The sequence below is a fragment of the Cinclus cinclus genome, chromosome 8 (assembly GCF_963662255.1).
Source record: "Cinclus cinclus chromosome 8, bCinCin1.1, whole genome shotgun sequence".
NCBI lineage: Eukaryota > Metazoa > Chordata > Aves > Passeriformes > Cinclidae > Cinclus > Cinclus cinclus.
Window position 1 is genome coordinate 3,299,327 of NC_085053.1, and position 16,093 is coordinate 3,315,419.

Genomic DNA, 16,093 nt, shown 5'->3' on the forward strand with positions numbered 1-16,093 from the left:
ATGCTCCCCATCCACAAACCAAACAGCCGGGCAGGTGGGAGTGGGAGCACGACAGTCCGTGGGGGAACAACACAGGCAGAATGGTGTGTGCTGCCATCCTGGTGGTCCTGCAAGGAGGGAAAGAGCTGGGTGCTTGTGGTGTCCTGGATATGGCCATATTCATCCTGGGAATGGATATAACCACCCACATACATCCCGACAACCAAGGCGTTTAACCTTAGTTCTGAAGTAGAAGGAGGAGGAGTTGAGGGCAGCCTTTAAAGCTTGGTGCTTCCCTGCCGGGCACATCTGCTGTGCAGAGGAAAGGCTGTGCTGCTGCTCACTTCCACAGGGTGGTGAGGCAGGACAACATCTGAGCTCCTGGGTACTTAAAAACGTTAAGGGGTCCCGTTTAACCAGCGCCCCCTGGGCTGACAAGGGGAATCCGGCACCACTGGCTGAGAGGCTCAGGAACAGGAACTTTTGCCTGCCTGCAGCTGCCTTGGTAATTTTCAAACACGGAGAACGAAAAGAGAGAGTTCTCAAAAATCCTAGAAGCCACAAAACTCCTATATATCTTTCCTGCCTACAGCTGTTTGAAATGACCAGGAACCTACAGGTACTGCAGTCCTTTCGCTTGGCAAAAAGTTGGGAGTACTGTCAAAGGAAATATCCCTGCACTCAGATTTTCTCATCCTGGCGCCCTTTGTGTGGACGTCAGCTCTGCTCCTGCCCTTTTACTTGACCTACCGCATCTCCCCTTGCTTCAAAGCAGATCTCCCTGCACAGCCATTCCCAGCACCACTGTTCTGCTCCTGGTGTCCTGTACAGGTCAAGACAAAGGGCACTTTGTTGCCCTTCTCCTAATTGCCCCCACATTGTTGGTCATAATGCCCCTGCCTAGCAGGGGATACCCAACCAGTTGCTCATTCTTGAATTTTCATTTATTCACAGCTCTTCGCCTGCTGATAACTCTAACTGCTCCCATGATACTCAATCTACAAGTGTTTGCCAGCATTTTTACAGCAAGGACACCTGGCCAACCATCCCTCTTACAAATGGCTGGGAAGTGGGAAAAATCCACCTCTGGACTTGGCAGTGACCACACAAGCACCTGACCTCCGGGCGTAACCTCTCACTTACATAATTTGCCACTGTAACCCTCTGAGGGGAAGGGGCAGCAGGATCACTGTGGTTCCTGCTGGTGTGTCTGTGATAGCTCTCAGGAGTGATCTGCTCATGAAAAATTAGCTCTGGGAAATTGAACAGCTCTGTCATCTTCCACTGGGGAACATGAACTGTGTAGTTACCCCTTAAAGCTATTTCTGGTTCTGCTGGAATTGGCCCTTCTTTCCCAACCTCTAGGGTGTATGGACAAAAGGGCATAATACAACAGAGTGAGCTGCAGCTGATCCTGTCTCTGAACACTTCTTTGGCTGCATTTCTAACTCTGTGTAAAATGATCCATCCCCACCAAGATTCTTGGCACATGAAGGACCAACAGCTTTACAGATAAAGTCTCAAAGGAACAACACTTAGTCCAAGAGTTGACTGTCAGGAGTCATGCAGCACTAGGTCAGGGCACACCCATTACCCTATTTGCTCTTGTAGTTGCAGAAGCCAGGCATGGGTTTTTCAAACATATCACTTTCTTGCAGAAAGGCAAATTATAGCTAAGGGCATCCTCAGCTCCAAAAAGCATGCCTTGTTCCAGCAGGATCTTCTCTCTTACATATACAGAGCCAGCAGAAACTTGTCATTTTACCATCAGGAGATACTATGCTCAAAAGCCTTGCTGAAGGAAAACATAGTTTAAAAATGTACTTGAGGATTAGTGACAGAAGAAGTTTCCAAGAATTTACTCTGAGGGAGAGGGCAGGTGTTGTCTGAGCCGATGTGATTCCTGACAGTTTCATTGCCTGCTCTTCCAAGCTGAGAATAGGTCAAATTGCAGAGTCATCCTGATTCTTGAAGATATTTCTCCTTATCAGTCAGACAGCTGGATTGTCTGAAGCTCAGAGGATGAAGAGGGTACCCAGTATCATATACATAACCAGGCCATGCTGGCACTGAGATAAAAAAACCTCTTGATATGAGAGGGAAGAGGTGCAAACAACTTGCTTACATGATCCAACAGGGATGAGGCAGAAGGAAATAAAGCAGCAGGAAAAGATTGATGAGTGTAAACAGGAGGGGCAAAGGCAAGAGAGACGTGTTGCAAAGAAAGTTGAGGTGGCAATAGTTTTACGAGGCTGACAAACTGTAAAGATGTTAGAACTGTGGGAGGAGGCAGAGGACAAGCAAGACGTGGAAGTGGCAGAGGCAGGAAGAACAGTATAGATGCTGAAATGGCAGAGACATGTCAGGGTAGTAGGTAAGGAGTAACAGCAGTGGATCAGGGTGAAATGCTACTGGAAATGGGCAATAAGACGCTACTCAGCCATTGCTGTTCTTCACTGTTTGCTTTTTCTGGATCCCTTGGGCTGGCCAGAGATAGCCCTTTGGGACTTGAGCAGGCCACGACTTCTGAGATACTTTCTTGGAAATTTTTCTGAAAGAAAAAACAGCAAGCCAAAGCCATTAAAAATACCACAGAGTTAAAGTGTGCCCAAGGTATCACATCCTTAAAACCAAGTTAGCCCCTCCTCCCATTTTGAAGTCAAAGGGACAAGATACACTGAAGGACTAAAGAAAGAAATTTTAATTCCCATTCTTTCTCCTTCTCCAAACTTAAATCTTGTGGATCTAATTGAGAAAGGATACAAGGAAATGCTTTTACATCTAATAAGCTTGGAAGTCACTGCCACACCAAGTGGGCAGGAACAGTAGGTAAGCAGTGTTCAAATACCTCCTGGAGAAAGCAAGAGTGCCCCATGCTATAAACACAAAAGATCTGTGGCCTCTGGAATATAATTTCTTTCTAATCCAAAATCAGTGATCCTAAACAGATCTTTCTTGACTGTCACAGAGATTACTTTCTCACAAGGAACATGATGCCTATTACAGTGATCTACTAGATACAGACCCTATGTTACATGTCAAAATCAAAATTTGTTTCTCTCAAAACCAGACCATGTTCAGCAGTTTTTTTCTGCCCTGATCTAGAATCACATTAAAAGCCTCTTTGCTTGACCACTGGCAGAGTTGAGAAAACACACCAGAAAGTGTCCAGCAGGGGAGAGTTGTGCATTAGACAGATGAGTGAGGTGTTCTCAAAGATTGCTTCAGTCTCCAAATCTGGAAAAAGGTCCAGAATATTGATTAGCCTGACTTTGCCTTTCCTTGTTTGTTGCTTCTTGGATGCCTTCCTCATCTTTCTCCAGCTCAAACTCTCGCTCTTGATTCCCTGCAGAGCTTCTTCCTGCTTCTCTTCAAGACCTTCAAATCTTTCCTCTGCATTCTGAGCACGGATTTCTGTTTCTTTGAAACACAGAAGCAAAGTCAATGCAAAAACCTGCAATCTAAGGAGCTGCTGGCAGGAGACCCAAGGGAAAGATCTGGAGAGCTGAAGAGTCCAGTGGGATTGGCTGACTCTATAAAATATGCTTATGGGTTCAGAGAAGGGCATTGTTAAAAGATCTACAAAGGATTTTATGGTAAACCTTGCAAATTTAATGAATTATAAAATTTAGTGTTTTCTAGCAGAGGGTGAGATGCTGATCTTCACTGTGAGAGGATAAAAATGGAGCAGAGTCAGTTCTATTAGCAGGACTGATGAGATGGTTAATGCAAGCTCTCAGATAAAACAAGCACCTGCCTGCAATGAAACCCTGCCCTGCTCAGGCCTCCACCACAGGGCTGTACTCAGAGCAGCTGCACTTGCAGACATTCCAGTGCTGCCAGAACTTCAAAGTGTTCCTGCCTAAAGGGAGTGGAGGACTTGCTGGCAATCACCTTCCTCTGGTTGGAAAAGGAAAAACCTTTTTTTAAGTGAACATGAAACCAACAATGCCATATTTCATCAGCAGTGTGTGCCCAGTTTGATGCTGGTGTCTCAGTTCACAGTCCCAGCCCAGGCAAGACCTCTGTCAGCAAAACACTGCCAGAGGCCAGTTCAGGCACTGAACACATCTTGGCATCAAAACCAAACTAAAATCCTTTTCTGATGCAGATATGAAACTCACTGGCTCATAGTCTTGGATTGCTCCAACAGAAGTTGTTGATGGCTGTAGCTCGACCAGAAGCAAAAAGAAACCCCAAAAAACACTCCAAAATGTTTGGAGAACAGAAAGAAGCATCTCCTTACAGGATCCAACAGGCAAAAGTCAGCTTTCAACCATGATTTTTCAGTAAAAGTAACTGTCGAGAGGCTCCTGCTCTAAGCCTTGAGATTTCCAGGTATTTATTTCTGTAAAACAAATCAAAGTCCATAAAGAAATGCTCCTGCATCTTCCACTGGCATGCAGAACTGCTGTACTTGGCCAGGTAATTCATAGCAGCACCTCGCTGCTGCTGAGAGAGAAAAGGAAATAGGAGGAAAGGAAAAAAGAAAATAAGTAGGAAATACCACTGGCCTAGTGGCATTCAGGAGATTGTAGGGCCACATCACATCACACACTGTGAGTAATAAATAAAAATGTGCTATTAGAAAGTAACACGTTGCAGCTACTACAGTTACCTGCATTATAGCAACTTCCTCTTTTACTTCTAATTTTCTTTCTCTGTAACAGATTTAATATTGGTGTTGGCATCTTCACCTTCAAACTCTTCTTGAGTTGAAGAAATTATAGTCCTTAAAGTCCCTAAACTTAATCTTTAGTTGCAATTCCTGTAAGGCACCGTCAGGATCAGGTAACACATTCCATTTGTCCATCCAAATAATCTAGGCAAGGCCAGCTGGTCTCTTTCTCTTGCACCAATCTAGACTTTAACTTTAGCCTCCTAGGGAGTCCTGAGTATAGATATTTCTAAACACAAATGAATATGCTAATTACTTAAAATTACATCAGCAGCAAGAAAAGGCAGCATGAGAGCTGCTGCACTGGCTGTACACTGGAGTCATGAACAACATCACTATGCCTTGGGATTGAGTTCAGAACCTATGGGAAGAAATTGCCCAAGACAATAAATCTAAATCCATTTCATCTGAATGTAACCTGCTTTTTCATTAAAGCAGACTAACGCCAGGCCAGCCATCTATACAATGCAGCTCATTGTCACAGGCAGTCTCAAACATCCTTCCACATAAGGAATTAAATCAGAAGCTCAACCTGATCTCCTGGGCAAGGCAACCACCAGGATAGCAGCAGAAGTCCACCTCAATGGGTGAAGCAAAAGCCATCATGCACCATGGGGAACTGATCTACCAGGAGGGTAAAACAGACACTCACAGGACAAGAAGTCTGCTGTCACATCACAGAAATCCACCAGCCACAGAACCAGTTTTCTGTGTAGTTCTTTTACCTGCACAAAGCATCAGAGCCAACCTCAGCCACTCATAAACGACTGGTCTTGCCCAGTAATCTGAAGTCGATGTATTTCACGTAAATTAATGTTCTACCTCATTCAATTCGCAAACTGATCTAATGACAGAAACGTTTATTTTTACCTTTTTTTTTCCCTTCCATATTCATTACAAACACATCTTTTCATATGGATATATCCTATGGATATATAGATATGGATATATGGATATATCCTTCTCCCAGTTCTTGTTTAGGATCGTATCAGCTGTGTGGTATGTTCTCATGTCCAGAATTCAGCAACAAACCAAAAATCACACACTACACTGCAACCCTAGGAGAAAGACTCCCCAGGAATCTACAGCCTTAGGAGAAGGAAGTAAAACCACAGAGAGCCAGCAGGCACAGCTGCTCTCTGAATGGGAAACATCAGTATTATTCCAGAGGAAATGCTTACTAAGGGTGAAACAATAAATTTGTGTTCATACAGTGCACAGGAGACCCTGCAGCTATTTTTAGAAGAGTTCTCCTCTGCTCCTTTGGCTGGCAGACAAAAACCACAACTCAGACAGGAAAGAAAGTGTCGAAAGAGAAACAAGGGCTCTTCACAAGTGTGCTCTGGCCAGAGGGAGATGAAAGACTGGATACTAGATAGAATGCTCTTATTCTTAGCAACTGGAGTCTTGCACTTTCTTTTTTCAATAAGAACATCATTAATTCAAAGATGGAACCCATTGCTGAATCATCTGGAAAAAAAAATCCATAGGTACCTCCAAAAAAAGCCCCAATTCCAGAAGCAAAGTGACCTCTAGAGCACCAGACCCTAAGGATCTCTTGTCTCAAAGATACATTTTGCTTGCTAGCTCAAAACCCCCCAGTATATTGAAATACACCATATGCTGGAAACCTGACACAGGCTTTTTTGTTAATGCTGTAGTTGTGGGCAAACCTGGCATTCACAAGGAATCTTGCACATACACATTATGGATGTATTCTGGAAATTATTTATTTCTTGATGATATTTACTAAAGACAAAGGAGCACCATGGAGAAGAATATGCCCCCACATATCTGACTCTATATGAATCATTTTGGTGTTTTTTTTTTTTTTTCCAAATGTCAAGATTTCCAAAGCAGGTGGCAGTTCTGAGGGAGATGGGGGTGTTCCAGGAAGGATATTGAAATCATCAACTGTTTCCACAGGTGCTGCCAAACCAAAGTAAATAAAAGACAGTCACCAATCATTTTAACACTTTAGCTGATCACGTTTATCCCATTGCACCAGAAGCCCCACAAAAGGGCATTTTAAAGTGTAGCTTTCTGTACAAGGCCAGCCCAGATCCAATTTACACCTCTGTCTTACAGCAAGTGTGGTTTATCATCACTCTCAGCTTCATGCAATGGGCTGGAACTTGTACAGCTCCTCACTGCATCCACCTGGGCCAGTAAGGCAGGAATCTTGTGATAAAATGCTGGGAGCTTGTCTTTGTGCATGACAGGATCTCACTTCAACTTTCACACCTTGAATACTTCTCCCCAGTGCTAGTCAAAAACCTAGCTGTGCCTGCAAGGAGAGAAAATACAACCTTTAATTATAATTCCTTCAGCCAACAACAAAAAAAAATGGATTCTGTAAAGGATGCCAAGAGGGATGAACAGCCTATGTGGGAGCTGGCTACACTGAGGATTAAGAATTAGCTGTTTAATAAACACTGAATACAAAGCAGGCTGAAAGAAAATAGGCCTGATATAAAACCCTGACTTCTTGTCTTGGCAGATTTGACTTCCTAATTGCATAAAGACTTAATATAATTCTTTTTAAAAGAGCTTTGCTGTTACAATCACATTCTTCAAAGATGTAGGTGATGCAGATGTGTAAAATGCCTGGACAAGGCAGTAAATTACTTGTTCATTCACTTATCTGGGCATGCTGATGGATATTCCCTGTTTCTTGGGGAATATCCTTGGGATGTAACAATGCCTGCTCTTGATAGCCAATGTTTAACCTTAGTTAAAATCCTGGGGAGGTCCTAGTCTCCATGACATCTTGTGGCAAAATTGGCATGTTAAGCACATGGTGGCAATGACAACTCTTTTATATTTCAATCATTTTGATGCATAGCTTGGTTTCCTCTCTTGGTTTGGGAGAAGTGCAATGAAGCAGAGTTGGGATGTCCAGACTGGTAAGAAATTGAGTCATTTACCCTCTGTAGGATGGAACTTTTAGACCGCACAATGGGAGCGCCACAAGCAGGCATTAGTTTTGAATTATCAGGAAGCCAGAGAGAAGCAGTAGGAATGATTATTGTTTAAATTTTCCCTGCTGTGCAGCATCAGCTTAAGGAGAAAGAAAAGTTAGGTCCCATAAGGACTTGGGAACACTTTCATGGGGTTTGGCCATATTAGCCCTTACAAGTATTTTGTTATCCTTGCTAGAGAGCATCTTGCTTCGGGAAGGCTGTCTGTGTCACTGCATTGATCTTAGCACTTAACTAAAGCCCAACGAAAGAGAGACCTAAGTGAAGCTCACTGGAGAGGTCACTCTAGTCCCAAGTGCAAATTTCAGGGTAAAAACACACCTTGTTCTCACAATAGAGGTCCTCTGTGAAGGCTTTAAGAAGTGATCAAGGAAGACTGAATAAAAGCTAAGACCTCAAGCCAAGCCTTATAAATTTCCTGTAAATTTCTTTCTTACATGTCCTTTCTAAAAGAATCTCATCTGTCATTGTTCTCTCTCCCTCTCATCCTCCTCATCAAAACATTTGAATTTCTGTTACATGCTGCTTGAGACCAGGTAATTGGATCGTAGAAGATAATAAGTACTTCAGGTAACTGAGTGCCCTTGCCTTACAGGACAAAATTACCATGTTCTCAGTATTGTCTCTGACCTATTCTTTATAATCTCTGATTTTCACTATTTCTTACCAAAGAGCCAGTGTAAAGAAAAAGGATACCTTGTGTTTTCTGCTCAAAGGCCATTCATTACATTACAGTGCAAAAATTAATCCAAGCCATTGAAAACTCCTTGACTTGTATGGATCAAGTGAATACTTTTCCTGTGGCCCAATTCCCAAAGTCTTTGTGAAAATGAGCTAAGATTTCTTTTTCTGGGCTCTACTGACTGAAGCAGTTTTGGATCAGACATCCATGCTGTGCCTGTGCTCAGACCATGGCTAACTATGACAATCTGCTGTTAACTTTTTGCTGTGCTGGTGTCTGGCCGATTCTGGCCCCATTCCTTCATCTTGCTCTCCCTTTCTTAGGACAAGTACTTATTTCTTTCCTTTAGCTGTCTCAGCTCCTTTTATGGGCTGAAATATGGCATGAAGCATAAGCTAACACTGGGAAAAGGATAGGATAACCTTGAGTGACAGAGTAAGATGACAATATGAGAAACAGCTCAGCAAACCTGAGTAACACACGTGCAGTTTAGTTTTACTCTGAATAAAGGAAATAAGATGATTAAAAACCAATAGAGATTAAACATTTTGGAAATCAGCAAAGAGTCAAGGTCTTGCAGAGGCAAAGGTTGAGAAGGTTAGTTGCAAATTACTCAACAGTTGTTATCATACACAGGAGATGATAAATTTATATCAACAAAGAAAACATTTATTTATGTACTTTATTATCAGGATAATTCAGTATCTAGATGAAGATAACTTGCATTACTGATAAGGCAAAAAAAAATATTACCCTCAGAGAGTGCTATCTGGTTAATGATCTTCAAAGTGATATTTTACTCTTCATTTTAAATATCCAAAATTTCCTTTTATCTCCTTTCCCATAAATCATCCACACAATCACAAATCACCCACTCTCCTACTGAACATATGACTTCTCTGTGTCATATCTGCACTGCATGTTCTTTGCACTCTATCACATTTAAAATTACAGAAATCCTTTTCACCTGTCAAATCAAGTTTCTTGGTGCTTATCCCTTGAATGCTCTTGATTCCCAGCACTTATCTGGGGGTTGTACTTTAACTTTGGAAAAGGCCAGTACACATTATGTCAACTGGTCCTTTATTACCTGCTACTTCCCTGACATCTCCAAGTAAAGACTGAACTGCAAAATTGGTTTTGCCTTACTATTCCCCCCACTTTACCTTCTATTGGAATCCCAGTAATTTGTTTACATGCCCTCATTTTATTTCTTCCAGGGCAGGCTGCCATAGAGATAATGCCTCCCTACTGCTCTATGTCTGCTTTTAGAAGAAAGCACAAGCCTGCCTTGCCCCCAAAAGCTGGACCAGCCTTTGGCTGTGACAGAAAGGTGATGGCAATCAGGTAAGAGAAGTATGAGGAATTCATGAGCACAAAGATGCCACAGTGAGTAAATAGTACAATAAATTGCAAATCTGCTGATGACAGTTCTGAGCATTTCTACAGATTAATGTAATTTGTCAGTCACCAGAGCTGTTGATCAGCTAGTGCTCAAATGGGACTGAGTTTAGTGCACTGCATGAACTATGGCATTGATCCATCATAACTTCTCATGTGGAGACTCTTGAGCTTCAGCACAAAACATTTGAGCTGAAGTGCTTTTGCTCACACTTGTGATGGACCTGGATGCTCATTGGGGCTCAGCTAACACAAGGTCATTTCCTGAGAAAACACTGCTTGATAGTATGTTCAACCCCCAAAATTTTGCATTTATCAACACCTTGATGTCTTGTAGGATGTCATCCAATGCCTTTTTATCATCAGAGAGTAGCTGAAGCAGAGGGAAAGAAGGAATGAGAGCTGAGGAAAAACTCCATTAGTAGTCAAGGACTCTTGCCCCAAGGATGGGGCAGCCACAGCTTCTCTGGGCAGCCTGTGCCAGTGCCTCACCATCCCCACAGGGAAGAATTTCTTTCTAATATCTAACCTGAACCTACTCTCTTTCAGTTTGAAGTCATTCCCCCTTGTCCTATCAGTACATGCCCTCATAAAAACAAGAATGATGTACATATACTTTGGTTCCCTCCCAAAGAGGACACAGGTTTGGCAGCTGGGAGAGGGAAGCTCCCATAGTGCCTTTTCACACTGCTTTTACCTTTCCCACTGTGTGATTCAGAACCCAACAGAAACAGTCTGCATCTGAAAGCAGATGGCAACAGCCAATCCTGAACTGTGCCAGGGAAGCTGATGAATTTTAGGATCAGGGAAACACTGGGACACATGTACAAGGATGTCCCTTCTCCCAGCAAGTGATACACCCAGGGAAACACTTAATGACAGCACTGATGGGAGTGTGACTGTACCATCCTAATGGTACTCAGAAAAAGAGCTGCTGCCAGTCATTGCTTCCTTAGTTACTTGACAATCTACAGTGTCACACAGATAAGAGACACCCTGAAGTAGAGGGCAAAATCTTTTTCTCCAACCCACCCCACGGCAGCCCACCACTCCCTTACTGCAACCTAAAACACGCACCAGTCTGTTCTGCTTAGCCTGAGCCTTACAGCCAAGGCTCCCTCCCTTGGGTCAAGAAAGATGGATGAGATCATGCTTTTTAGGCAGATTAAACTTGCATTGCCTGTGGTTTGCCAAAGACCATTTTTCAGTCTGCTGCCAATGCCCTATTGCCTACAACCCAAAACATTCCTCCCTTCCAAGCACCATTAAACATCGCTTACGTACAAAGAAGTGCAAAGCTATTCCCTGCTAAGTCAATTAAAGCCAGGAGAGCTTCTTTTCTTAATCATGGATCACAGAGCATCCCTGCCAGCCTGGCATCCATTGGAAGGATGGTTCTAAGAAGTTCTCATTTAGCAACTCTCTTATTTATTAATCCCAAAACATCTTTCCCTCAGACCTCTTGGCCCACACTCCGACAGGACAGCCAGTCTGTTCATCCAGCCACATCAGGCAGCACAGCCACTGACCAGAGGAAACCAAGGGAGAGACCTTGCTGTGTGTTTCCAGCTCTGTCTTTCCATTGCCCTGGGCTCCTTATCCCTTCTTTGCCTACCTTCCAGCACCCATCAAACTGACAGGGTGGTCTGTAAGGTATCTGAATTAGCTCAAGCAATTAGGATAATGCCAAAGCTGATCTCGCGTTTGGAGGCAGCTCTGCGGACAAGGCACACGTGGCTGTCACTGTTGAGCAAGAAATATGTCAGAGAGTGGGAGAGGTCAGGGTGACTATCTAAATAAGCTCTGTGTGTTATTTCTTGAGGCTAAAGAAACCAGTGAGGACAAAACAGCCTCAAAAGCAGCAAGGAATTGACACTAGCACAGGACATTTCCAAGCATGTTTGCAGGGACTGGAAGGTAGCAGTTCAAATCTGGGTCAGGTGGTGTGGTCAGCAAAGTGATGCAATATAGGATAAATTTATCTTAGGAGGTCAGCAAACTTTTTGCCCAGGGAACAAGCACATGACCTAGAAAAGACTATTCTACACAGAAAAAGACAGGAGATGGAAATACTCGCCCCAAAACCTCCTGGGGGTTCTGGTGGTTTGTGGGGACTGTAAGTACCCTGGGCTGTGGAGAGAAGCACTGGCACAGATCAGGCTTTGGAAACCTCCTCTGGAACAAAACTACTCTCTAGGAAGAAAGAAAAGACCTGATGTGGTTAAGCACCCTGGAGGTATACCACAGCTTGGAGATTTCTGGAGAATAACAGATCAGAACCACTTCAACAGCACTGACTCTGCTGGTGAAAGAGAAAGCAAAACTGATGATAAAATACAGGGCTGAGAAAATCTGTGGAAAAATTCCTGGTCCCTTACCCCAGAGCAGGATCTAAACCATGGGCAGCTAATCCCATGTTTAGGGGTTGTTAGATCTTTGGTGAAGCCCAGGACAAGTTACCTGCTACCTATAGGAGATAAAGCTCCAGGTGCATGAACACAAAGGGATGCTCTAAATCAACTTCAGTCTGTGCATCTGTAAAGCCATTTTCCTTCTGGTAGACTGCTAGCAGTCAGCATCCTGCAGAGCTGGGAGTGCCCTACAACACCAGCAATTGCATAAATAAAGGCAAAATGTAATGCAGGGAAAGATCCTGTTATTAAAGGGAAGCTGGAAGGATGGAGAGCCAGATGTAGAACCCCACAGCCTCCAGCCCAGACCTACCTGACAAGTCCTCACCAAATGCCTCTTCTCAACTTCCTGCCATTGGCTTTTGGTTCAGGAACAGGCACTCCACTTGTAGGCATCATGAGTGGGGTTCTTTTAATGTTTAGTCAAGAAAATTTGCAGTAATGAATGGTCCAGTAGCATAATTAAGCCCACATTTGTACTTGATAGGGCTAGGGTGTTTCTTTGGCTATTATTTACACTGATACTCTGTGCATCTGGTCAGGTGCCTCCAGTGCTTTGCTGCATCCTCCAAAGGGGCACTTGCTTGGTTTCCACCTGCAAACTGCCTGAAGCACAACTGCTTCTTTCATAGATCTTACTGGGCCAGATATTTATTAGATTTAATGGTATTTGTCACAAATTATTAATCTTACCACTTTTTCTTCTTCAAGGTGTATCTTACTAATGAAAAAAAGAATTCCATTAATCCCCATGAATTCTCTTTTGAAGCCTTTCTCCCTGATCAACCTTGCCAAATGTGTAAGTTTTTATAAATGCTTCTACTATGAAGACTTTTTGACCTCCTTATCAGCTCTATCCCTATACTGTGTGTTTTAATTATGTTAATTACATTTCTTTGCCTTCAGATACATGTTGGTGGTTGTAGATATAATCTAGGAGTAACCCTGACAGGGAGTTTCTTGTCTTGCTGGGAAAATGGCTTCAGGGAAAGAAATACAAAAAAACTGCAAAAAAAAAAAAAAGTCTTGACAAAAGTTTTGTTTTCCATCTCATGCCTCTTTGGCAGTACTTGATATTCCCACCAGAAAGAATGGGAAGATTAATGGCCTTGTTCTGTAGCTGTTACTGGCTTGAGGACACAGACAGGACTTTGGAGCATGTGGTACACAGATGGAAAAATAGCACATTAAGTTCTTGGCTCACAAACCCTTTTCAAGCCCAAAGTTAAGGCAGAAGTCACCAACATAATATACATTCGGTAGCTGCTCCAATTTAATGTGCATTAAATCAGGAAAGGTGAGAAACTCTGGTCTGTTCTCAGAGCTATTGTCTCCCTGTGCTCCTGTCTCACACCTCAAGGATACCCTTTCCCTTCTCAGTGATGCAGTGGCTGATACAAAGTTTAGAAAACCCCATCTTCCCTTCTCACCTGGTATTTTACCTTGGACATTTCATGCTGGTTTTCAGGACCTCAGGAAGGGCTTGTGTAAAAGTTTCTTCCCACAAACCTACCCAAGATCTGTCCTCTGTCATACCACGATCCTGCCTGCTGCCTCTAAGCCTGGGTCTGATAATGGCATGAATGTCTCCATCCCTCTCCCCTCCCTGTCCTTGGAAAGTAAGAAAACACTTGCAGCCCCAACCAGGAGACAGCTGTGGGCACAGGCAGCTCCAGGCTTCCCTTCCTCCCTTTCTTCACAAGACTCTTCCCAACATCTCCCCACAGCAGCCACCTTTCCCAGGAGAGAAACCCCACACATCTTATTCTGCTCCCAATCCCATCCTCTGTGCCATCTTGTAACTCCCCCAAAACCAGGAGCCTCCGAGAAAAAAAACAGGCCAAGGCAATTTCTTTTCCTCCCCTAATAGCAAAATATATTTCAACTGCTGTCATACAGTAGAGATTATAAACAGCTCTTGTACGTGACAGAACATGTACAGGTTGCATCGTGGAACAGCTGGTGCCAGCGCCAGGACCAATGCTGGGGTGTCCCCTTCCACAGCCAGGGAAGGGCCACCATGGCCAGGGGCACCAGGAGAAGGGACGAGCTGGGGTCTGTGGGGAGGTCGGGGCAGAGCCAGTTCTGATGCTGCAGAGCACACGAAGTCTTGGAATCTTGCTTTGGTACATCTGCATTCAGAAGCAGGAGCTCAAACAGTTCAATTTGCCTTCAGAAGGTAGGCTAGGTGCAGTCCATGTAATATCATATTGAACAAATCCAGCAGGAATTCCCCCAATTCCCACCAGAGCACACACTGTACATGGACAGCTGTCACAGGAGAGCACAGAGCTCACAGATCAGACCCAGGACTGCTTCACCCCAAGACTGGCAGCCACACACCCCAACAGAAAGGACGGACTAGGCATGAGGACTCCACAGAGCTTTGGTCTTTCCAGGAATAAATTGTTTTCTGCATGAAAACCAGGATGCATTTTACCGTAGTAACACTGATTTTTGTGAGGTTACTGAGCTAGGAGCTGCAGCTGTACTGGCTGCCATTCCAAAGCTGGAGGCTTCCCACTCACAAAAGAGGGAGTTACCATGGAAGTGAGCTGCACAGTTAGTGTTGGAAAGAACCACAGAAAACAGATTATATTATATTACCTTATATTAAGAGCTCATAATGGGCAGGTTGGGAATCTTCATATCCTCACCACTGACCAGAACATTGCATTGCTCTGGTCAAGTGCTCTGGCACTTGCAGCCTAAGAAACTCAGATGTGGTATAACTGACTTTTAATTAAACAAGCAATGTGAAAAAGACTTAGTATTTCCCCTCCAGCACTCTTGAGAAAAATGAAAATAAGCCCACATTAAAAAGCAATTTAAAAAACCCACAAAATTGAAAGTAATCCAAATTGTTAATGCCCTGACAGCACGGGTGCCAGATGCCTTGATCTACAAGGCTGAAAACCTCAACTTGTCAAAAATTAACACTAGTTCCAACAGCTGAGCATCCCTTTTTGGTTGCCTTTTGCTTGCCAGATGCTCAAACCCTCAGGCTTCAAACAGTGATAATGCTGACATAGTAAATGCTGATATTCCTTCTGAGCATAGACAGTGCCAGGTGTGAGAGAAATGCCAAAACAGCACCAAGTGCCATCCTTTGGTCTCTTTTTGAAAACACTGAAACTGCATCGAGACCTGCCAACTGTATCAAGATGGCAAATCAAGTCCTTAATCCATCCCACCCTCTTTGAGTGCAGTTAACTCCCTAAGTGTTTTGAGCACCAAACGAAAAAGAATTGGACTGAATCTCATCCTGTACTAAGGAGGTGACAAAGCTGTTTGGCCAAAGGATGTTTTTTTGTGTATTTGACTGTCTTTTCAATAAGGAAGCTTAGTTGTTCCAGAACTTCTGTTCTTTCCTCCCACAAAATATATAGTGAAATATCTCAGATTACTCAATCTGACTGATGATAAAGTAATCCATTTAATTCTCAGGAATTTATACACAAATACTGCCAAATTTGAGCATATAGTTCCTCTGAAATTACTTTAACAGTTTCATCAAGCAATTTTTAGCAGGAGGTGTTTTCAGAGGAGAATCTGACACAGAAACAGTATTTGGCAAATTCGACCTATGACAATGTCCTTTCTCAAGAGCATGATTCCTGCTTACTGAAGACTTGGAAGAGTTGAAGTATTCCCTAGCTTTCCTGAAATTATTTCTGACTGAGATTAGTGAAAGCAGAAGCCCAAAGGAGAGTCTGAAGTGGCTTGGGAGACAAGTCCATCAATGGTCCCAATATTGCTGGCATGAAATACCCAGGGCTGTAGGCAGTAGGGAAATGCTGTTCTCCATTGGCAGTTTCTAACAACATTTGAGTAATTCTAAAATATTTGTCATCAATGTTCTGGTATCTCTATCAGGTGGCCCTTTTCACCAAAGTTATGTTCATCAGGTGACCCTGGCTCCAACAATGGGAGCTACAGTTCCAGTAAAACTGGAATGATC